Source organism: Acomys minous (assembly GCF_964271855.1).
Source record: "Acomys minous genome assembly, chromosome: 14".
In the NCBI taxonomy this organism is placed as follows: Eukaryota; Metazoa; Chordata; class Mammalia; order Rodentia; family Muridae; genus Acomys; species Acomys minous.
Window position 1 is genome coordinate 18,245,396 of NC_140496.1, and position 25,152 is coordinate 18,270,547.

A 25,152-nucleotide genomic window follows, 5' to 3' on the forward strand; every position below is an offset into this window, starting at 1 on the left:
TCTGCCCCTGCCTCCCAAATGCTGGGATTGAAGGCATGTGCAACCACCACACCTGCCTTTCCTTACTCATTTTAAAAGCTGCTTTGGCACCGGGTGGTGGTAGATGCCTTTAATCCCAGCACTCAGGAGGCAGAGGCAGGGGGATTGCAATGAGTTCAAGACCAGCCTGGTCTACAAAGCAAGAACAGGACAGCCAAAGCTACACAGAGAAACCCTGTCTCAGGGGGCGGAAAAAGCTGCTTTGCCTTGTACTAAATGTCTGCATATTCCCGAATCTGCTCTATTTTGGAATCTTCTGTACTAGAATATTCATTTTTAAACAGTTCTGTTTTATTCTTAGACATCTCAAGTACCACCAGCTGGCCTTCAACTCACCATCCTCTTTGTCTCTGCCTCTCAGATGCTGGGATGACAGGTGTGAGCCACCACACCCTGACCTTACAGCTCTTTAGATGCATCGTTGTTTTATTTTCAGAAAGATTAATTACCTTATTATTCAGGGGTTTGAAAGCCTTTGGGAATTGTGTTCTAACATAAACTTTTCTCAAAATGATTGACAGGGATGGTGATATTAAGGCCGTTGGTTTTGCCCCAGTCGTTTAATCAGAGATGGCCGTTGTTACCATTTTCTTCACCCCTGTGTTTTATGAAGCATCTGTGCCTGTCTCTCATCTCTCTCTCTCTCTCTCTCTCTCTCTCTCTCTCTCTCTCTCTCTGTAGAAATTGACTCCCTCTTTTCTTAGATGAGCCGTTGGCTTAGGATGTGGTTTGCAAAGCACCAGAACAGCTGCTTTCAGGCCCGGCTGGCTTGGCTTCAGGTTTACAGATCAAAGAGCAGCAGGCAGCACAGGGTTTGGCAAATGATCCTGCAAATACTGGCGCTGACGCAGAAACTGCAGGGCAAAGGGGGTATGCGAAGGGGGCCAGGGCAGCTGCATCATCAGGTCAATGCCAGGGGCACACCCTCATTGGTGCTTGGGGAGCCAGCATCAGTACTGAGGTCAGAAGGGAAGTGGGCAGAACAAACAAGTTCTGGTACTACCTGCCTTTGGTAGCTAATGTTTTTCCTCAATAGAAAGCAGACCAGGTGGGGGTGGGGGCGGCGGTGAGAGAGGGCCCGGAGCTGTATAGGAAGCTTCCGTGACACCTGATAAATTGGACCTTGAGCCAAGGCCCAGAAAGGTTTGACACTTACAAAAGATTACACCAAACAGGCACAGTGAAGACCTGACATTGGAGAAACAAAAAAACACACGAAACAAACAAACCTACAGCCTGAGTGTTTCAAAACTAAAGAGATAAGTTAATAAATAAATAAAAATTAATATTAAGATTAAAAAAAAAACCAAATAACTCCCAGTATCCTTTCCTAGGTGTAAGCTATCACTTTTACCACAAGAAATGGGTCAATGGTTTGGTTTGAGATTTGTTGTTGTTTATTTTGGAGGTAGTTTTTGTTTTGTTGTTTTGTTTTTGAGACCCTCAAACTCACAATGTAGCCTATGATGACCTTGAACCCCTGGTCGTTCTGCCTGTACCTCCCAAGTTTTGGGTTTACAAGTGTGAGCCACATGCCTGGCTTACAAAAATATTTGTTTTTACTGTTGGTTTTTTCAAGACAGGGTTTTTCTATGTAGTCTTGGTTGTCCTGGACTCACTTTGTAGACCAGGCTGGCCTCGAACTCACGGAGATTCACCTGCCTCTGTCTCCCAAGTGCTAGGATTACAGGCGTGTACCACTGCTCCAACTACAAAACCATTTTTAAAATAATTCTACCACTGGACAGCTGGAGAGATGGCTCAGCAGTTAAGAGCATTTATTTGATGTGCCTGCAGAGGGCAAAGATTTGGTTTCCAACACCTACCTAGTTAGCTCACAACCAACTGTGTTCCAGGGGATCTGACACCCTCCAAGAGCACCAGGAATGCACAGGGTACACTCACATGCATGCAGGCAAAGCTCTCATACACATAAAATAAAACAAGTAAACCTTTACAAGTTTTTTTTTAGTACTAATTCTACCACCAGGAGACAACCAGCATCAGTCATTTCTGCCCATAATCAACATTTTTGAAGCGTGTCTATTCTTCTAGGTGTGCTTTCCATATCCTAGACCAGGCTGGCCTCAAACTCACAGTGATCCACCTGACTCTGCCTCCCAAGTGCTGGGATTAATGGCGTGCCCCACCACCGCCCAGCTCTATGGGGCTCTTTTGGGGATATTTGAATAGACATTTTCCTAGGTCTATGAACCTCTTGCTAGCCTGCTTTTTAGTGGTCACTATGACCTGGAGGCCTTCATTTTCTAAATCTGTTCCCTCTCCTTCCTCTAGTGCTGCAGACTGGACAGCTGTCCCAAACAAGGCGCTGGTGGCTCAACAAGAGCCACATCAGTTCACATCAGTCCCCAAAAGTACAGTTTTTCTTCTCTGCCTTCACCCCAGTCAAAGCTAAGCCCCATCAGTGTAGAGGAACTTCAAGCCTCAAAATATGGCTCCAAATCTCACCCCTCAAACTGAAATTTACTCCTCATTAGGGGGTTAAGTGGACTGAGATCCGCATCTCTTCTCTCTATGGAAGGCAGAATAGTAGACCACAAAGCAATAGATAACCAAGGAAATTCTAAAGAAAATAATGAACTGGAGCTGGGGAGATGACTCAGGGCGCTATCTGATCTTCCTAAGAACCAGGGTTCAATTCATAGCACCCACACGGTCCACGACCATCTGCAACTCCAGCTCCAGGAGATCTGATGTCCTCTTCTGGCGTCCTTAGGCACTGCACACAGGTAGTACACAGACATGGATGCAAGCAAAGCACATACAAAATAATAATAATAATAATAATAATAATAATAATAATAATAATAATAATAATAATAATATTGCCAGCACTTAGGAAGGCAGAGGCAGGCAAATCTCTGTAAGTTCAAAGCCAGCCTGGTCTACAAAGCGAGTCAGGACAGCCAGGGCTACACAGAGAAACTCTGGGGGTAGGGGGCAAAAGGGTGTGTTAGAAGGGCCACTTAGCTTTTAAAGTTTATGGTTATTCTTTCTCCTTCAGAGTTCTAAAGTTTAAAACAAAATAAAATCTTCATCTGTTTGCAGACTGAGGTGCCTTCTGGCTCCCTCGCTCAGGGAGTTTAGCAAATAACACCACCTTATTTGTTTTGCGTTTTGCATAACCATGACAGCCCCACCTCTTACTTCAGCCATTTGTCTCCAGGTTGAACTCAGTGTTCCTTTATCTGTGGGTCTGCACTCCAAGCCCTCCCTCATCCTGAGCATTTATCAGGAAATAAATTCCCTGTGACTGTGCTGACCAAGGAGGGTCAGAGGAGTAATTCTGAGTGTTCTGAGCACAGGCCAGTTCCTCCACCAGACCTCCTCTTGGTGCCCTGAGCTTCCACATAAGGATCCAAGGAAACCCATCAAAACCTTGCCCAGCCATCATCAGAGGCGCTTTCTCCTCCAGCAGATGGGAACAAATGCAGAGACCCACAGCCAGACAATACGCAGACAGAGACCTTGGCACATTCAGCCCTAAAAAGGGGCTTTCTCTATCAAATCCCTCCCCTCGGGGCTCTAGGAACCCTGCGGAAGAAAAACTAGAAAGAGTGTGAGAGCCAGAGGGGACGGAGGACACAAGGGAACAAAGCCCTCTAACTCAACATAACCAATGCACATACTAACTCTCAGAGAGTGTGGCAGTGTGCACTGGGCCTGCACAGGTCTGCACCAGCCGGGGTCCTAGAGCTGAAAGGGGAAGTGGACACACGTCCCACCCCTAAGCCAGAAGCCATCCCCCACTGATAATCACTTGTAAATGAAAACTTAGTTTTCTCCACGGGAGTCTCACTCGGGAAACAAACTACTCTTAAGGGCTGGCTGCATGCCCAGCAGTAGACACCGACGGAGAACGTACTCACTCACCACTGGGGGTCCCTTGTCTCATAGTATCATGTCAGGGCTATGTTTTATAGTCCATCTTATTATTTCATATTATTTATATTTTCTCTCCTTTTACCTTACAGGTCCTTGGTGTATATATGTATATTGTGGCTTCTAGTTTCGTGTTTCTGTGGGGTTCCTAAGTGTGTAAGCTAGTGGATCTCTGCCTGTGTCTGTCTTTCGTTCCTTGTGTTCTTTTCCTTCTGTTTATTTTGTCCTCTTCCAGTGTATTAGATTCTGTTTTCTCATGTTATATTATATTACTTATTATTAGCTTTGGAAGCTTGTTTGTTTTCTAATGAGAGACAGACAAGGGAGGTGGATCTGGATGAGAGGGGAAACCATAGTCAAGATATATTATGTGAGGGGGAAAAGCTATTTTCAATAAAAGAGAAAAGAAATCCAGTAAGATGAAAAAAAAATAAATATTTAATAAGACAGTCATGTTTTTAGTAAGAAATAATAGTAATAAAAAGGTAAAATAAGGGGATGGAGAGATGGTTCAGTGGTTAAGAGCACTGGTTGCTCTTCTGGAGGGCCTGAGCTCAATTCCCAGCAACCATATGGTGGCTCACAACCATCTATAATGACATCTGCTGCCCTCTTCTGGGGTGCAGGTGTACATGCAGGCAGAACATTGTATACATAATAATAAATAAATATTTTTTAAAAAGTAAAATAAAAGGAACCCAAACCCAGCTGGGGTGCTGAACAGGTAAAGAAGCCACCTTGGATGGCCAGCCCATCTGAGCCTGTTGTTGACAGTGGACCAAGATGCTGTCCATGTCACCATTCCCAGTTACCACTCAGAAGCACAAGAGGCCACAGACAAATCCAGCTAGAACACATTCATATGTAGGAAGCTCTTTCATGAATTGCCTTCAAATTGCCTAGGCTGCCTGCACCATCTGTTTCCTGCTAGATGCCCACAGATCACAATCCAAAGCGCTAAGAGCCAGCCTCTCACTGCCTGCTTAGACCACAGCAACCCGGAGCATCCCCAGCCCAGTGGCTTAGTGGGTAATACACGGTCTGCCATCCAGACAAGGCAGAGGCTGGTGGGCCTGACCTCTCACGGCAGAAAGTCCCAGGTCAGTCTCCGTGATCTGTAAGTCCGCACTTGGCCAAGAAGCATGGAATGTTCCAAAGCTTTGCTGATGCCCTCCCCCAGTGATGCCTCAGGGTCACTCATTGTTACCAGCCTACCTCACCTGGTAACAAATGCCAGAGGTTGTGCAAGCCAGCAGACTCACTGCTGGGACCTACCTAGGGGAGAGGACCATCGAAGGGGGCCAAACCACAGGGGATTGCCCAAGTCTGGGACATCAAGTTCCCTCCCACAGGATAATGAGCAAAACAAAGTCCGAGAGAAGGCTCTGGGGTCTTGTTATCCAAAGGATACTGGCTTTATCAGAGGAAGGTGGGCTCCTAGTGCCTACTTGTCATCTACGGATGCCTCCCAGCACGAGGACAGGGGGATGAGACTGCGTCTAATCAAGACTATGGACGCATTTGTAGTCTTGGTTTGTTATTTTGTTTTGTTTTTGTACCAAAAAAAAAAAAAATGCTGTTTGGTGTGAAATGAATATTAATTATAAGGATTTTTTTTAAAGACAAGATTCAAACTATCGTGTCTTGGAATTCACTATGTAGCCAGATGCCTTTAAACGTCTGATCCTCCTGCCTCTACCAGTTCGGTGCTACCAGATCCAGTTTTATGAAGTATTATGGACCAAACTCAGGGCATAATACCTATTAGGTGAACATTCTGCCAAACACGTGACAAACGTCCCCAGCCTTGAGACATTAATTTAATTGAGGCAAGGTCTTGCAATGAGCCTAGGCTAGCCTCGAACTTGCAAAACTTCTGCCTCAGCCTCTTAAACACTAGGATTCCAAGTGTGAAACACCAGATCGGGCTTCTGAGTTTTAACATCTGGGAAAATGGTTGTCTTTAAAATCAGTAAAATATAGTATGTGATTTACATGTCCTACTTACTATCTATTTATCCCTGTTAGAATATTAATTTCATGAGAGCAGAATATGTTATCTATCATTGCTGCATGATGTCCCCTTACTGCCTAGCATATAGCAGATGCTCAAAAACATAGTTGAATGAATAAAAGGATGATAATGTAATATAGTAAATCTTTGTTCAGCATCTGTGTTGGGCACTGTTGGAAGAGCTCGTATTAACTCTAAATGGTGTTGAATATTTTATGAGAATGGACATTTATTATAAAATGAAAATTATGTTTCTCTATATTAGCCAGAAGAAAAAATAAAACAACTGAAAGAATTGAGGGGGGACTCTTTCTTTTAACAATAAAGTAAAAACTTAGAAATAACTTTAGTCATCAACAAATATTGATCAAGCCTCTCTATGTTTTTGGCATAATAACGTGCTGCTTCACTAATCCCCGTCATGTGGTAGGTGCTATTATAAACACAATGCAGAAACCAAAGCTTAGGAAGGTTAAATAACTGGCGAATACTAAGTAACAGACCCAAACCTCAGGCCAGGGGGTCTCCTTTAAGAGCTGTGTTGTTAAGCAGTGGGGTTATTCTGCCTCATAGGCACTAAATCATGAGGCTCCGTATTTGATTTATTGTTAGTTAAATCGATAAAGCGACCAGAATCATTAACTTTTATAACTGGAGATCCTCTGAGCCTTGTATAATTAGGCTATTCAGTTGTCTGCCTGGTGAACTAGAGGCCGGAGGAAAGTAGGATCAGGAAAATGCCAATCTCAACTACGCCAAGACTCTCACCCTAGTCATAATGGCATCATCAAGAAAGCCGAAAGTGGATTGGGGGTGTTGGATCAATAGTAAAAGTGCTTGCCTAGCATACTTGAGGCAGAGAAAGAGAGACAGAGACAGAGAAAGAGACAGAGAGGGACAGAGACAGAGAGAAGCAGAGAAAGAATATAAATACATAATGGAAAAGGAAGCTTCATACATTGTTGATAGGAATGCAAATGAATATAGCCACATAGACATTAGTATAGATTCTAAAAATCAAATCGTGCCCCCTTCTGCCCCCATGACCTAGATATACCACCCCTAGATACGTCCTAGAAGGAGCTGGAGTCGGCGTGCCGCAGAGATGCCTGCACATCTGTGTCTGCTGTGTTCGTAACAGACAGACTATGCAACCATCCTCAGTGCCCATCCACAGAGAAGTGAATGAAGAAGGCGTGCCACACACATATAGTGGAGTTCTACTCAGCCATAACGTGCGGGGTGAGGCCCGGGGTTCAATAGCCAGTACGGCAAAAATACACTCATACTGTAGATATTTATGAAATGTTCATAATGGAAACCTGTTGTTCTACAAAATTAATATACACTAATTTTTTTTAAAGGAAACCAAATCGTAGCTCTGGGGAAAACTGAGACCAAAAAAAAAAAAAAATACATGTGAGACCAGCATAGGGCCACCATAGCATAAGCCAGCTGGGGTGGCCCACTTCTTTAAGCCCAGCACTAGGGAGGTATAGTCAGTGACCTTAGTGAGTTTGAGACCAACCCACTCTACAGAGAAAATTCCTACACTGTCTCAAATAAAATAATAAAATAAAACAGAAGGTGGCCCCCCCCTTCTTCAGTTGGCTCCACTGTGCTGACACCAACGGGGTGTCCTCCCTGAACATGACTCCACACAGATGAAAGGCTAGTGTGTCAATGTTCACATTGTTAGAGAGGTCTACAGGAAGTTCAGGATGAGCCCAGAAAGAACACAGGACACTTCATCCAGCCCTGAGCTGAAGCCTGAAGGAGGAATCTCACTTTGCCAAGTGGACAAGCACAGGAAAACTGCTGCCCAGCAGACCTCCTGCCCTCCAGACCTAATGCTGGCCCCACGCACTCCCCTAGATATCCCAAAGAGTTTTCAGTCCCTTGGAACAAAAGACAGGCTCTACCCCCTCCTCCTCCCGCACCACCACCTCTGCCAGAGCAAATATTGAGAAATGTCTGCCTCGGTGACTTCATTATTGTACTTGATTGCATGTCTCCTAGCAATGGGTCCACTCCCCTCACCTGCCCCACCTCGCCCACTGCAAATGAGCATCGGGTGGCTGAGGCAAGACCTAAGCCCTGGGGAATAGGGGGCTATCTCTGAGACACAGTTCTCTGTGCAGAGTGCACGCAGATAATGACAGAGTGCGTCCTGATGTCAGAGCAGCCGTAGGTAACCCCAAGGAATGGATATACTAGTTCTCCTATGGTCACCCCAACTCATTTAGTGCTTTAAAAAGCACTAAAGAAAGTAATGGTTCTAGGAACAGGTGTGCATACACAATGCGGTGGATTTCTCAAGGATTTGTATTTGTGACCCACCTGCCAAAATGGCCCATACGTTTTATTTTTGGTAGTTACTGACTTTCATTGCTCTACTGATTTAACTGCCGCTTACAAGTCAGTGAGTCCCAACATAAGCACTTTTAACTGGGATGCTTAGGGACCTTGTAAATATTTGGGCACTGTTCCTAGCTTGCGGTTTTACCAAAGTGCGTACCGAGAGAGAGAATGTCTGTTTCATTTAATGTTTGTGCATTTCTGAAAGCAAGGATCATATTTATTTAACTTTTTAAATATGATGTTCAAGAGCGTAATGTACAACGGGGCGGTTTTTAAAATCCTAGTGACTCAAGAGATAGATGTTTAGCTCCTAGAAAAGGTCAAAATGCAAGCACATCACCCATTATTTTTTAAATCAGAAAACAAATACATAATAATGTTGCAATGTTGACTTACAAGTGTCAAATAAGCCAACCAAATATACGGCCTGATTAAAAGTGGTATTTTGGACAAGCTCACCTACTCTGCCTTCTTGGCATTGAATAGCAACTCTCACCTAAGAGAAAGGGTTTGAATCTGATGGAGAAGTGCCTGAAGAAATTTCCACCACAGAGCTGGAGAGATAGCTCAGTCAGTATAACACTTGACTGGCAAGTGTGAGGACACAAGTTCAGCCTCAGAGCACAGATTTTAAAAAGACAAAAACAAAGAACACTGGACATGCTGGTGTGGGCAGCTGGGGAGGTCGGTACCAGCACTGGGAAGGCAGAGACAGGCAGAGATCTGGATTCACTGGCCACTCAGCCAGCCTCAATTACAATCAGAGTAGATGGCCCAAGTAACGACATCTAGAGTTGTCCTCTGACCTTCAGAGGCACATGCATTGACATGTACTTGAATATGTGTGAGCATGCACATCACAGAGATGCTTCCAGCATGGCTGGGATCCTTCTTAGCCTCCAGTTTTTGCATAATTAAGAAATAAACATTAATTGTATTAGGCCAATTTAATTTGGGGGGTTGTTAGTTTTTTTGGTTTCTTTGGGGGGGGTTCAATATAGGGTCTGTCTGTGTAGCCTTGGCTGTCCTGAACTGGCTTTGTAGTCCAGGCTGGCCTCGAACTCACAGCAATCTGCCTGCCTCTGCCTCCCTGAGTGCTGGGATTACAGGTGTGCACCACTATGACCAGCTGACCAATTTAATTTTTTTTCAATGTCTTTTTGCTTTCACCACCTGTGTAAAACATGGTGGATTCAAGATATAAAATGACAAGAAGAAAAAGAAGTGACATCTGACACTAACAACCCCAATTGAAAACAATTATCTTCGAGACAGGGTTTCTCTGTATAACCTTGGCTGTCGTGGACTCACTTTGAGGACCAGACTGGCCTCAAACTCATAGAAATCCGCTTGCCTCTGCCTCCCAAAGTACTGGGATTACAGGTGTGCATCACCACGCCCAGCAAAATGTTTTAAGTATATTAAATCACATGATTTTTACAACCAACTTGTAAGGTCAGTTCTACGACTGTGCTCATTTTCAGTGGAGACAAAAACTTTTCATAAGAGGAAAACTAGGTCCAGAATAATTAAATATCCTCAGGTGCCCAAATCAGTCACACACACACAAAAAATATAAACCCGAACAACATACTAAAGAGGAAATGAGAAGGAAAAATTCCAAACTATGCAAAACTCAGTTTGTTTGATGTATTTTCATATGCCCTGTATCTTTGGTAAAAGGAGGAAGAGGAGGAAAAGGAGGAGGAGGAGGAGGAAGAGAAGGGGGAGGAAGAGGAGGGAGGGGAGGAGGAAGGAGAGGAGGGAGAAAAGGAGGAGGAGGGAGAGAAGGAGAGGGGGAGGAGAAGGGGAAGAAGGAGGAGGGAGAGAAGGAGGAGGAGGAAGAGAAGGGGAGAGGAGAAATCCCAAGGCCTCTGAGGAGACCTGAGCCCTTTCTCCAGACCCTCCTAATCTTCTAGCTCTTACAACTGCTTTCTTCATAACGGATGGCTCAAGAGGAACTCAAGGGGACATTGTGCAAGAGGAGGCAGGAAGACTGTGAGAGGCAGGGCTGGAGGAGGACTGTTGTAAAATGTGTCTTCGGGGCATGACAAGGCTGTGGCCCTCATGAACTCATAGCATCTGTGGTTGTCTGCACAACATCTACACAAGGTCAAGCCAGTCAGCATGCCAGCATGGATGGAGGAAGGGTCCACGAGGCCCTACCCCTAGCTAAGAGCAATTGCTCGCTGATGCTACTGGAGGAAGGAGAGTCGGTTTTCTTCAGGGCTATGGCCTGTCCAGCGTTGCCCATGCACCAGTGAACAGCCCTATATCCATGCACAAAGAGACAACACTAACAGGACTTAGTAGGCTATAAGTAAAAAAAAAAAAAAACACAAGAGGATACATTTGAGGGGATATTGGAGGATTGGGAGAAGTTTTAATGGGGTATGGAAGTAAATATGATCAAAATACATGGTATACATGAAATTCTCAAGGAGTAAATAAATTTTTAAATGTAAAATTACTTTCCCTAGCATATCCCTATTTTAAGCCCATTAGCATCAGCTAATGTAACAGTCTCCAGTGTCAGTGCCTTAATGAGAGTAATGCTTACTTCTTCTAAGTCACGCATGGTGGTGACCTATGTCATGGTGTTCATGACAACATTGCCCTCAGAGACTTTCTTCTGAGCAGTGAGACAGTGACCGAGTGACCCGGGCCCCTGTTATGTGATGCTTATTGTTACTTTGGGGTAGCTGCGACCAAGGTACCTAGAGAAGAACTTAAAAGGAAGAGCAGCTTATTTTGCTCAGGGTTTCAGAGGGTTCAGCTCACGGCTGCTTGGCAGATGCTACATAAGCAGGAGTGTTGTGGCAAAGGTTCTGTACCTTATGATGGGGAAAATAGAGAGAGAGGAAGTGACTTGAATCCCTTACATACCTACTTCCTCCAATCTCCTGAAGTTTCTAGAACTTCTCACAGAAGCACCATCACTTGGAGATCCCATATACAATGCTTGACCAGGTGGGAGACATTTCATAGTCAACTCATGACACTACAGTTCCCCCATTCCTCATTAAGCGGTCTCAGTGAAGTCCTGGTCTTGGGGAAGTGGAGACCAAGAAGAAAGTGGGTAAATACAGAGAAGTCAAAACCTTTTGTTTTTATGACATAATGTCTCATTATGATTACCAGGCTGGGGGCTGGAGAGATGGCTCAGTGGTTAAGAGCACTGCCTGCTCTTCCAAAGGACCCGGGTTCAATTCCCAGCACCCACATGGCAGCTCACAACTGTCTGTAACTCCAAGATTCTGACACCCTCACACCAACACACATAAATTAAAATTAAATAAAATATTAAAGAAAGGTACAAAAGAAGAAAGATTAAAATAGATATTAAAAAAAAATGATTACCAGGCTGGCCTTGACCTTCTGTGTTCCCAGGTAGGTGGGACTACAAGAGTATACCACTGCACCCAACTGGCAATTTCTTTTCCTTCTGAAGTGTTTACTGTTATATTTCTTGTAAGGCAAAATTGCTAGCAAAAATATCTTAATCATTAGGTATGTTAGTACCTGCCTGTAATTACTGAGGCAGAAGTATCGTGAGTTCAAAGCCAGACTGGATTATGTAGTTAGATTGTTCCAAAACAAATGAGAAGAGACAGACAGGCACTTTCGTCTTTAAAGGCTAGTTTTGCTAGATGGAGAATTCATGTTCCTGCTTGACTTTCTTTTTAGTATTCCCAATATGTTGCCCCGGTTTCTTATGACATTTATTGTTTCAATTGAGAAGTTGATTTTATTGTTGTTCCTTTCACCTGATATGCCATTTTCCTTTAGAACTTTCAAGCTTTGTCTCACTATTTCTGGCCTTCAACAGCTTAACCATGACATGTCTAGGTGTTTGTTTTATTTAACATTTAATTGTATAGAGTAATGTTGCCCATCAGATTTGAGATTGCTTCAAGCTTCATTTGTCAACAGTTTCCTACCTGTTTCCCTTTCTCTTCTCTATGACTCTTCTGGACGTACCAAAATTTCATATTCAGCCAGGGACATATAGCTAGCGGCTTCTGTACATGGCTTCTGAGACCACCGATCACATATGGGTTCGTCAAGGCTTACTATGAATGACAATCCATCACATTTCCCAACTTCTCTGTCAAAACCTGGCTAATTCTGTTGATCTGTTTCCCACGCTGGCCCTTGGGACATCTAACATGGGCCTCTTCTGTTTGTACTAAGATCACTACTGTTTGTTTGTTTGTTTGTTTGTTTTCTTCCATCCCTGTGCTCTGTTCTAAACTACATGCCCCTCAAGCGAGGAAGGCAATACTTTTCTAGTTTGCCCACGCTGATGAAATTATCAACCAAGGATGAAGAGATGAGGATAGCCTCGGTAGGACCACCATGACCTCCCCCTGCTTACTCCTTGGTTTTTAGTACTTTTCTTCCCTAGGAGTACCACAGCAAAGCACCCCAAAACTTGACCACTTAAACATCAGAAATACATCATCTCCTGGACCAGGTGAGATGCTCAAAGGTGAGATGCCAGCCTTGGTTCCTTCTGGAGAAAGAAGGAGGACCTGTTCTGTGCCCCTCTCCGGCTCCTGCCGCTGGCATCCTTGATGTTCTTTGGCATGGGCCTGCATCATCCTGGCCTCTGCCTTCATCTTATCATGGAGTTCCCACCATGAGCACATCCAGAGTTCCTCCTTTTTTGTAAGGGACATCAGTCCTCGGGAACTAGGTTAGATCAGTGACCACATGTACTTCAGTGAGATCTCAGCGAGCTGAGGCTCCACTGTACAAGTCTGAGAAGATACAAGTCAGCTCGTACTCAGGAGCAAACAGCAGCGTTAGTTTGATGAAAAAGGAAGAAACCAGAAAATTCCTCCAGTTCCAGGGTCTGTTGCTTTGTTTCCTTATCCACTAACTAGGGGAATATCTGCAAAACCTTCAGAGCATCACACCTAATCCGTTCTTAAAATACCACTTCTGAGGGCTGGAGAAATGACTCAGAGGTCAAGAGCACCGCCTGCTCTTCTAAAGGCCCTGAGTTCAATTCCCAGTAACCACACGGTGGCTCACAACCATATAGAATGAGATCTGGTGCCCTCTTCTGGTGTGCAGGTGTACATGCAAGCAGAACACTGTATATGTAATAAATAAATCTTTCTCTCTTTTTTTTTAATACCACTTCTGAGACAAAGACTTACGGCACAACCAACTATAATGTAACCTGGTGCCCTCTTCTGGCCTGCAGGTAAACAAGCAGACAACACTGTATACATAATAATAAAGTAAATCTTAAAAAAAAAAAGTTTAAATAAATAAATAAATAAAAATATCTTCAGATCTTGTCTTTAAAAAGAAAACTCTCAGCAGGTAAAAGCACTGGCCACCAACTCTGACAGCCTAGGTTCAATCCTTGAGAATCACATGTGATGGAAAGAAAGAACAACCACCACAAGTTGTCTTCTGACTTCCACAGTTGTGCCACAGTATACACATGCACACATACACAGAGATGATACATAGCGAGGGAGGGAGGGAGGGAGGGAGGGAGGGAGGGAGGGAGGGAGGGAGAGGATAGAGAGATAGAGAGATAGAGAGATGGAAACTTCTTTTAAAGTCTCAGGAAAGCCACCCTGCTGGCTTGATGTCATTTTAATGTGTTCCCCAATGACTCACAGGCTAGAAATCTGGTCTCCTTTGTGGTGCTTTTGAGGGGTGGAGCCTTTAAGAGGTGGAGCCTAGTGCAAGGCCCCTTATAAGGTCGGCACACTCAGACAATTCCTACAGCACCTCACAGGTGCTCGTTTCTGTTTCTGCTTTCTCTACCATGCAGTCCTGTTGCTGGGTAGGGGAGGGCTCATCGGAGCTGGCTCCATGCTTGCTGGACTTTTGAACCACCAGAATTGTGAGCCAAAAAAATAAAAATTTTTTTTATTACCTGGTTTAAGGCTCTGGTGCAGCCAACTAAGACAGACCTTTGCTAGGACTAAAGTCTAAAGAGATTCCACACAGAGGAAGTGGGGTTCCTGGATCTGATTTGCCAGATGGTCCGTCCTGGCACCTGTGTCATGGTGACCCTGCCTTGGGCATGGGAGTTTCAAAACCCACTGCATTTGTATGTTTGCTTGGTGCAGCAGTTGACTTCTCCCTGAGCTGGAGGAACTGCCAAGCATAGATTTGCTTTTAAAAATTAATTTGGTTTTGCAAACTTCACCACATCCTAAGATAACATTGCCCTCTCTGAGGCTGATGTAAGTGACAGCAGGTGGCCCCTGGGCACTGAAAGAGCTGGAGGTGAGAACACATGAAAACCACCCCAAGGACTCTATTTAGGAAATTATAAACCATTGTTTTTTCGATTTTTCACCTTGCATCAGCTGGAAGCCCTTTCGTAATAGCAAGTGTACAGATCAGAAGTCACAGATACTGAGAAAAGAATTCATATTATTTAGAATAAAGCAAATTGATGAGTCGTCTTCTATGGTTGATTTTAATTTCGTCTCTAAGTTTTCCCTACTTTCAGAAATTTCTATTTTAAGGTTGTTGATAATCTAAAATAACGATAAAATATTGATGTGTGTATACGTAGCTGTTATGTGTGGCTCGCGTGCATGTGTGTGTATACATGAATGCAGAGCCAGAGGCCAATGCTGGGTAGCTTCCTCCCTCTCTCTACCTTGTTTTGAGATGTGGTCTCTCACTGAAGCCAGAGCTCCGAGTCTGTGCTATTGTGCCTGACTGGTCAGTTTTTGCTGCTTAATTCAAATAAAAATCTTGCTTTGCTGGTCTCTTGTGGTTGCTTGGGTTGTTTTGGGTTTTTGTTTTGTTTTGTTTTGTTTTGTTTTGTTTTTTTGACCCCAACAGAAGACACTGACACTCAGAGGGCACTTGGAAGCCTGGGAAGGTCCAGAAAAGCCCCGAATACAGACAAATGCTTAAAGGGGATTTTGTGTGACTGCACATGTGTGCACATACGTTTGCCACAGCACATGTGTGGAGGTCAGAGTACAGCTTGTGAGAGTTGATTTCTCTCCTTCTCCTTTAGAAGTTCCAAGAACTAAACTCAGATCCCCAGGCTTGGCAGCAAGAGCCTTTACCTGCCAAGCCATCTCACAGGCCCTGATTTCCCTTTACCTAGATATTTATTAACCTAATTAACACTGATAGTTCATGGTCCATTTTTGCTTATTTTTCCTAATAGCACGTACGTCTGAATTCTGAGTCTATCACTATGGCTCTGAGGAGGAAAGGAAATGGCGGAGTGTGTTTACTTTACTTAGACCCGCGCGACATCTAGTGGTAGAGATGTGGAATTGCACATTTCCCTTTAATGTCCCTAGCCTGGTTAATGCAATTGGGCACTTGACACTCACGGAGCACTTTGAATGGTGTAACTCGCTGAGTATTTGATCCAGGGTGAGGTTTTTCTTCAACATTCCATACTACTGCTTACACACCCACTCCTTACTCTATAGCTCCCAAGTTCACAATCTCCATCCTCAACGCTAGAGTTTGGGTTAGGGCTTTGTTTCCCCTCCAGAATATTCTGGATGTTTTCCTATGACAACTTCAAGGCATTCTTCTCGTTAAAAGAGAGGGCTCAGTGACGACATGCACTTGCTGCACAAATCTGATGGCCTGAGCTCGATGCCCAGGACCCACTGTGGAAGGAGAGAACCGACACCCTAAAGTTGCCCTCTGCTGTCCACACGTGTACAGTGTACCCTCATACACAACACAAATAATAGCAGTAATAATAGTTAATACATTTTAAAGCCATCTCTGATGACTCCACTCAGCCTCTAAGCTCAAACCTGACATGCAAGCCCATATGCCAACATTTATTGATAAATGGCAGGTACGCACTAACAGGTCATTTGCACAATAAATTCAAGTCAGGAAAAAAAAAAAACCTAACAACATTCGCAGATTGAGTTAAAGTGCTAACATGTTTCCTCCGAGCCACAGTAGAGGTTGTGGCACAGCGAGCCACAATAGTACCATCGCAAACGCCCAGCCATCAAAGGTTTCTTAGGGCCCGGCCCCATCCTTACTTTTTTGGTCTCCTTTTCTTTCACTTCCTCTCTTGCTCCACCACTACGCTCCAAACAGAAGCGTTTGGACTTGAAGGTCTCCAATCCTACCAGCCATTTGTTACTCCCCTCATCTCGATGGTCTTCCCTGCCTTGGCTTTCCCAACCCCACAGATTTCTGTCTCCCCAAAGCCTCCCTTCATCACCTTCCTGCTCCGGGAGCTTCCCCTGGGTTCATCCTGTCCCCCATGTCCGCCTTTTCCATCTCAGCATTTCCTAGCTGCCTTCTGCTGAGTCTGCAAGCTCTGAGGGCAGGACTGGCTTCATCCGTGTCATAACCGTGTCCACAGTGTGCTGTAAACACGAGCGACCCAGAAGGGAGATGAATAATGTGATGCCATGCACTCCACACACTGCTCTTGAAGCTTACCTCAGTTTCTTTACTGTTCCTGTGACAAAATCAGCTTAAAGGAGAAAGGGTTTGTTTTATTTTTTATTTTTTAGCCCTACGAAGTTGGTACCATCACCTGTCTTGCAAATGAAGGCATTCGGCTGCAGAGTGGTTGGGTGACTTCACAAGTTCACCTGGGGAACTAAGGGAAGGTCAGGAAACTGTGTGCTGACTTCAACGGCCAGTGTTCTAGAACAAATTACACCCAGGGGATCTAGGTGTGGGAATGCAGGTGTGGCAGGCAAAAGCTGTGCTCTAGCACAGAGCCAGAGCCTGCACTGCCCTCTGCTGGCCAGTTGACTCCCTGCAGCCATCTAGCCCTTCTAGAGGCCCAACCTGGAAACCCAGGCCCCCCAGAAACCCTTTCTGATGTCCCCCCCAACCCAACAATAATAATCATAATCCATAGTGTGTCACTTTCAGTTAGGTCACTCATCTGTTTCCTTTTTGTTTTTATTTTTTGAGCCATTTAAAATAGCATTACAAGCCGGGCGTGGTGGCGCATGCCTGTAATCCCAGCACTCAGGAGACAGAGGCAGGCAGATCACTGTGAGTTCGAGGTCAGCCTGGTCTACAAAGCAAGTCCAGGACAGCCAAGGCTAGCATAGAGAGACCTTCTCTCGAAAAACCAAAAAAACAACCAAAAAACAAAAAAAATAAATAAATAAAATAAAATAGCATTACATAGAGTCCAAAAGCACTGTTATTTTTATTTTCATCTTTATCTTGTTTCTTTCAATTTATCAAGTTCAAATTATTTATATCTATGATTTTCATGCCCAATCTCTATGTATTTTTAGCATTAAAACATAATCTCAAACCTCTTTTGCATTGTCAGAAGTTTCCTTGTGCTCCAATTCCTTCTGTGCGCTCTCTGTCTTCCTCTGTTGCTCAGCTCAGAGCTCGAAATGAAATGCGACTGACTCAGACGCCGCAGGTCAGGTAGCTCTCTGCCCACCAGACCTGGCAACAGCACTCTACCACTCCATGCGCCTGTGGGTGTATGTGTGTTACCGCACACTCTACAGTTCTGCCACCTGCTGCTTACAGGCCCGGCTGCCCTGGCAGTCAATGCTGCCCTTGCGAGAACCCACGCTGCTGTGCCCTGTCCATGCATCCGCTGGTTTCCCACCGGCCCGGGCTTCCTTCTCAGCCCCTCTACGGTGCCTGGAAGTGCACCTGGTGGTCTAGCTAGCTCAAAGGCCTCCTAAAAAAGCCTCACCTGGGAGGTGCACTGAAGCTTTTGGGTTGCCCCCCCCCCCACCCTTTTTTGTTTGGTTGGTTGGTTTTATTTTTTCAAGACAGGGTTTCTCTGTGTTTCTTTGGCTACCCTGGACTCACTTTGTAGACCTACAGAGATCTGCCTGCCTCCAGAGTGCTAGGATTAAAGGTGTGCGCTACTACCACCTGGCATGGTTTGCCCTCTTTTAAAGAACCACATCCCAATTTTTGTTATCCGCCTGTTTCCAGTCTCCCGCCCTTTGTTATTTCACTAGGACAGTGCTTAAGGGGAGTTCTTAAGTTCTAAGCCTGGATTGTAAAAGTCCGTTGTTGGTTCTGTTTCTTAACAATTAAACTTTATTATACAACCCAGCTAGCTTACACAGAGGGAAAAAAAAGAGTGAACCTTTCAGTATCCGGTCCACGGGACGGGTCCCTAGGTGTCTCTGGTCTGCGCGCTGGTCCGGCCTGTTCGCTGATCCTTTTACCGATCCAAGTGCGTGCTCAAGCCCGGTCTGAACCTGCTGCTCCTCTCTGTCCTCCCCGCCTGCCTGTCTGTCACGTGCAAGGGGTCAGGGGTCGGCTCCCTCTCCCCTTGAGGGTCGATTAGAAACACAATAGTCCAGGTGGAATCCCCACTTCTGCTTCCTGAATTCCAGGCCCAGGATGGCTCTACCCAGTCTATCTCAAGGTTAATCTCAGGGAGTATCCATGGTGTGTCCAAGGGCAAAGCCCACCAAGACTGCTTTCACCTGTGACAAAGCTTACAATCCTTCCCACAGGCCATACATTGAGCACCATTTGTCAAGATGTTTTGTTGGGCCGGGCGTCGAGTGAGTAATGAGCTAAGACCCCTCATCCAATCTTATGGTATCTGCTTAATCCCCCCCTCCCCCCCCCTCCCCCCCGCCTTGAGGCCCGCACACAATGTTCCAGGTTTGAGTTTAACCAGATGTGTCATTAGCTCAGATAAACATCTACCCTCAGGTTCCAAGAAAGACAGGAACCAAGGACTGTACCCATATGATTAAGTCTGAGCTTACCCCAGATCTGCCTACGCAATTTGCTGATGTTCAAATGTTTGAAACAACCAATCGTGTGTGGCCGTGCCAAAACTTCCCACTCCCCCCCCCCCCCCCCCGACCCTTGCCCATATAAACCCCTAACCCCTGGGCTTCTGGGTCGACCCCTCTGTCTCCTGCGTGAGATACGTGTCGACCCGGAGCTCCGCCAATAAACTGCCTCATGTGTTTACAGCAAGATGGTCGTTTGTGTGTCTTTGGGTGCACGCCATCCCGAGGCTTGAGTGAGGGTCTCCCTTTGGGGATCTTTCAATATATATATATATGTATGTTTTGTTGTTGTCTGGTTTTTTTTGAGACTAGGTTTCTCTGTGTAGCCTTGGCTGTCCTGGACTCAGTCTGTAGACCAGGCTGGCCTCAGGAGCCTTTTCTATTCACCCACTCTAGCTCCCAAATACATGACAGAGACCTACTAGATTTATTAACAAGCTTTAGGCACCATAACTGGGCAGATATCTATTTATACTAATCCTTTATGCTAGTCTTGCTTTTTCCCATCCTCACGCCCCCAGTTACTTGCCATATTGGCCCTGGCTGGGCTGCTTCTGTGCCATCAAGTCAGTGACCTTAATCACTGGGTCCTTTCTATCTCGTCTTCTTTCCCCTCCTCTCCCTCACGGTCCCTACCTGAGTCCCCAAGACTAGGAGTGGGAGTTCTGCCTACCTATCTCCTCTGCCCAGTAACTGGCTGGCCAGCTTCTTTATTAAACAGCCAGAGATAACTGGGGAGCAAAGTTTATACTGTAAGACCCCCTCCCCTGTGCAACCGACATAGCAAACATAGCAGCAGTAACGCTATCTTGCAAGGCAAGACTAGAATAATAGGTTCCCGGGATAAGATGAGGCCTGGGGCCCAGAGGAAAAAGATAAAAGCGTGCTAAGATAACAGAAACAGTTTGTCCTTGTCAAACAAGATATTTATGGCCGGCCATCTGGCCCAGAGAATGGGTAGACTCCCCTGTTCCCATCTGATGACCGGGCCATAACCTCGCTTCATGTCAAACAAGATATTTATGGACGACCACCTGGCCCAGAGAACGGGTGAACTCCCCTGTTCCCAGAGCCCATCTAATGACCGGGCCATAACCTCGCCTCATTTAAATTTACCAATCAGAGCCCTGTAACTATGCTTCTCGCTTCTGTACCTGCGTTTCCCGCTAAAATCCCTATAAAAGGCCCCCGAAAGAATCGCTCGGGGCGCTAGCCTCTCCGGAGACTGAGACGCCCGGGTACCCGTCCCTCTACAATAAAGCCTCTTGCGTGTTGCAACCGAAACCTTGGTCTCGCTGGTTCTTGGTGGGGGTCTCCACGTTAAGACCACCGTGCCGGGGGTCTTACAACACAACCTTAATCAATGTACATGGCAATGCCCCGTGTCTGATGCAACCGGGGCACAGAATTCAGTATCTGAAAACACAGCGCGCCAGACCAACTCCCAGGATAGCGGTCTCGTAGGCGTGGATTAGTTCACAGGGGAGCAGGCTGCTGTGAAAAGAGCAAGGCTGTCTTCCTTCTCCCTTCCCTATCGTTTCATGTTTCATGCAGCAGACACTCATAAACCTTCAGAACTGTGATCTAAGTGACCCTATCATCTTCATGAAGTACCAAGCTCTGGGTGTGTTGTTACAGCAACACAAAACGGGCCATGACACATCGTCCACACACTAGTTCTTAAACGGGTGCCCTATGGAACCATTTCAAAAGGCCAGATAGGAAAATACGGCTTGGTGGATAAGAGTGCTCAGTATCAGCATGAACTCCTGAGTTTGGATCCCCCAACACTCTCATAAAACCCAGACACCCAGACATAGGGTTGTGCCTCTGTAGCCCCAACACTGGGGAGGCAGAAACAGAGTAATTCCTGAGGCTCATGTGCTGACTGCAAGACTCGGGGTCAGCAAAGAGATCGTCAGTGGAGCCGGGCATGGTAGCACACACCTTTGATCCAGGAACTGGGAGGCAGAGGCAGCTTGATCTTGTGAGTTTGAGACCTGCCTGGTCTACATAATCAGTTCCAGGACAGCCAGGGCTATGTAGAGAGACCTTTTATCAAAATATAAATAAATAAATAAATAAATAAATAAATAAATAAATAAATAAAGCAAAACAAAACCAAGAACCAAATGGAGATTGATAAAGACATTAACCAACATTAACCACTGCTGTCCACATGCTCACACCTTGGCACACGTGCGTGCATGCACATGTGTAAAAATAGGTTTGTTTGTTTAAGTTAAAAAAAAAATGCAGAGCCAAAGGCTTTAAAGGCCAAAAGGCTTTAAATGAGAGCCAGCAGTAGACCTTCTCAGCCCGAGCTCCAGAGACAGGCCTTGACCCAATAGCTAAGAGTTTTTAATGTCCCACTTTCCTGGCTGAAGCCAGACTTTTCTACTCGCTTCTGCGAGAAACAGTGTCAGGTTGAGGACATTCTGTGGTTTTCTGATGCATATCTTTTATTGACTTTGGGCTATTTTAACAACTCAGTAAATTGTAGGTAACTGATAGCAATGCAAAACAAAGCAAAAAAGGTTCTTATCTATACACATGTAAATTACATGTGGCTTCGGAAAATTGATCTTCTTCCCCCGGGGGTGGGGGGGAAACATTTGTATGTTCATATGTTCACTTTATTTCATTATCCCCATGCCTCCACAGATTCTCTCACACACTCTCTCTCTCTTGGTTTTTCAAGACCAGCCTGGTCTACAAAGCAAGTCCAGGGCAGCCAAGGCTACACAGAGAGACCCTGTCTCGAAACCTCCCCCCCCCCAAAAAAAAAAGAAAGAAAGAAAAGTTCTCACTGTGTAGGTTGGCTGGCCTAGAACTTGATATGTAGACCAGGCTAGCCATGAGCTAGCATGCACCACTACAACTGTGGTTCATAGTTGTTTTAGGACCTGTTTTTACATGTGCCTAGTTCCCTAAGTGATTATTGAATTAAATAAAATTAGGAACATAAGTTCAATCTTCTTTTCTTTTTTCTTTCTTAAAAAATCAGCTTGAGCACACCAATGGCAAATGCTTTCTTTTTTCCCTTAAGCTCTACGTTTCCTCAGAGAATTTTCTCAGAAAAGAATTCCCACCTGTGCTGGGCCTTCTATCCTCTGCCTAATATCTGTCCAGGAGCCCCTGGAGAACAATCATAATCATAATCAGAGGTGCAATTCATTTCACTTTATTATGTGTATGTGTGTTTTGCCTGCTTGCATGTCTGGGCTCCACATGGCCATGAGTGCCTGGTGCCCACAGAGGTATCAAATTCCCTGGGACTGGAATCAGTGGGCCCCATGCCAGTTCAGGAGATTGAACCTGGGTCCTCGTGAGAGCTGGAGAGACAGGGGATGTCACCAGACTCATATCTGTGGGAAGATGGGGGTCAGAGTGGGTCTCTGTAGCTCTCTTTCTTTTAAACTCATCTTGGGGGTGTTTAGGCCTCAACTTCCCTTCCAACGTCCCAACACTATGTAGGAAATAGAAGGTTACTTCTCTTGGCTGTTTAGGGTCCATTGTGTTCTTTCGGGCTATACCCGTCTCCGTCAACGGCAGGCGAAGCCAGAAGTCTCCTCCAAGCCGCTTCTCCCTGAAGCGTTTCTCTCCAAATCGCCAACACTGTCTGTCTCTGGTCTCTTCCAACTGCTACAGGGCACATGCCGACACCGCACGCCCACCACCCTCTCTTCCGTGCGCTTACATCCTCAGAGCCCTAGACCACGCCCTTCTCTCCATGCTGCAGGAGGAAAGTAACCAGCTGGCAAAAGCCACGCCCCTCGGGAGACAACAGGTTAAAACTCAAGTTAAACAAGTTAAAGCTCAAACTAAAATCCCACACTTGGGATTAGAACAAAAACAGACTTACATAATACAACCGAGTTTACAAAGAAACCAAACCTTCCAGTATAGGTCTCCAAGCAGACACATCCTCAGAGTCTTGAAAAACACAAAGTACTCTGACGACCCCCTTCCAATTTGTAACTTAGAGAGATCTCGGGCTGGAACTGCAGACCTGCTCAACTGGTGATAGGAGTCTCGGGTTCTAAACTCTTGAGTTGGGGCTGGAAAGGGATTTCAGAGATTAATGTTCTGCATGGCGGTAATAGATCCGGGCATGGACGCCAGGTCAGGAAGGGCAGTCAGCTGGAGTAGCCTCTGGGGTGACGTTGGTAGACCTTGGATTAGAACTGGGCACCCAAAGCCTCTGCAGAAGTGGCCGGGAGGCCAGTATATAACATTCTCAAAGCAGAGAAACTGCATGGATGAGCCAGAGACAGCTACAACTCTTTTGGGAGACATAAAAACTTCTGGATGCCCCCAACACCCCTTCTCCATGGATGGTACCACGGAGGGCTAAATTCCAGCTGCTGTGAGAAATGAAATGCCAAGCCAGTCCTGTATGTAAAGCTCAGGAAAGATACTGCTCTCTGCCATGACCCTTTCTTAGAGCCCACCACCAAGGGACATCTCTCTGGCCAGCTGGAGCAGATGTTCAGTCCCAGGCACCATGGTGAGCACGGGAGACACAGGGATGTCACCAGACTCACATCTGTGGGAAGACAGGGTCAGAGTGAGTCTCCAAGCAGGCACTTCTTCAGAACCCCATCACCTTGAAAAACATGAATTAAAAATGGCTCCTTGAGTCACTGATGGCTCTGACTACACAGAGCAGAGCCCTCCTAGTCATTTTCTAGCAGCACCTTTCCATGTTTTTGTCCAATGTTTGCACTCACCAGAGTCCCAGCTCTGTCCAAGGGGACTTCCCTAAGACACTTCCTGCACCTGCTGAATCCTAACTTAATGAAAGCACTATCAGGCCAGTTTTCTGCGGTTTATTTGTTAGTTTGTTGTTGTTCTTTTTGGCTTGGTTTGGTTTGGTTTTTTTGAGACACCATTTCTCTGTGTAGCCTCGGCTGTCCTGGACTCACTTTGCAGACCAGGCTGGCCTCGAACCCACAGAGATCCACCTGCTCTGCCTCCCACGTGCTGAGATTACAGGCGTGCACCACCATGGCTGCCCCCTTTTTTGTTTTTGCTTTCACTCTTTAATGTCCTTACTTTGAAAAATTAAAGGCTGACAATTATGAATAGAATAGTTTTTCTTTCATTTCTTTTTTTAAAAGAGCTTTATAAAATTGAGGTTATTCTAATAAATGGACCGGCAACATAACTTCATTGAGGAGGAAGAGGAACGATGAATGAGAGAGGCTGGATGAGTGAGATGGTGGATATGTGGCTGGCTGGCTGGCTGGATGAATAGATGGATGGATGGATAGATGGATGGATGGGTGGATGGATGGATGGGTGGATGGGAGGATGGGTGGATGGGTAGACATGTGGATGGATGGATGGGTGGATGGATGGATGGATGGATAGATGGATGGATGGATGGATAGATGGATGGATGGATGGATGGATGGATGATGGATAGATGGATGGATGGGTGGGTGGGTGGATGAGTGAATGGGCGGATGGGTGGATGGGTAGACATGTGGATGGATGGATGGGTGGATGGATGGATGGATGGATAGATGGATGGATGGATGGATAGATGGATGGATGGATGGATGGATGGATGATGGATAGATGGATGGATGGGTGGGTGGGTGGATGAGTGAATGGGAGGATGGGTGGATGGGTAGACATGTGGATGGATGGATGGGTGGATGGATGGATGGATGGATGGATGGATAGATGGATGGATGGGTGGGTGGGTGGATGGGAGGATGGGTGGGTAGATGGGTAGACACGTGGATGGATGGATGGGTGAACGGGTAGGTGGTTGGCTGGGTGGGTGGATGGCTGAGAGGAAAGATGGATGATTGAATAGATGGGTACGCTCTGGGGGAAGCAAACTCAAGAAGCTTTGTAAGTTGATGGAGAGGAAATCGCCACTGCTGGCTTCACTTGGGAGAATAAGTCACAGCAGCTAGGGGTCGGGTAACACCACCAAAGTTTAGAGCAGCAATGTTACCAGCTCCCAGTGGTGAGCTTTCTATCAGAAGGCTCAAATCCACGCCCAGGGGCATGGAACTGTCTTAGTGGATTTAATGATCTTAGTTTGGGACTGGGGATATAGCTCAGTGGTAG

The 25,152-nt window shown here is 45.6% G+C and overlaps 1 protein-coding gene across 1 annotated transcript in view; it reads right to left on the minus strand.

Annotated features, from left to right (window-relative positions):
• Positions 1-18,558, minus strand: part of TAT (tyrosine aminotransferase) — a 35,063-nt gene extending 16,505 nt beyond the window's left edge. The window contains exon 1 of the mRNA XM_084755817.1: positions 18,396-18,558. The gene's annotated coding sequence lies outside the window, so the exon portion shown is untranslated. The remainder of the gene's footprint in view (positions 1-18,395) is intronic.
• Positions 18,559-25,152: the final 6,594 nt, after the last annotated feature.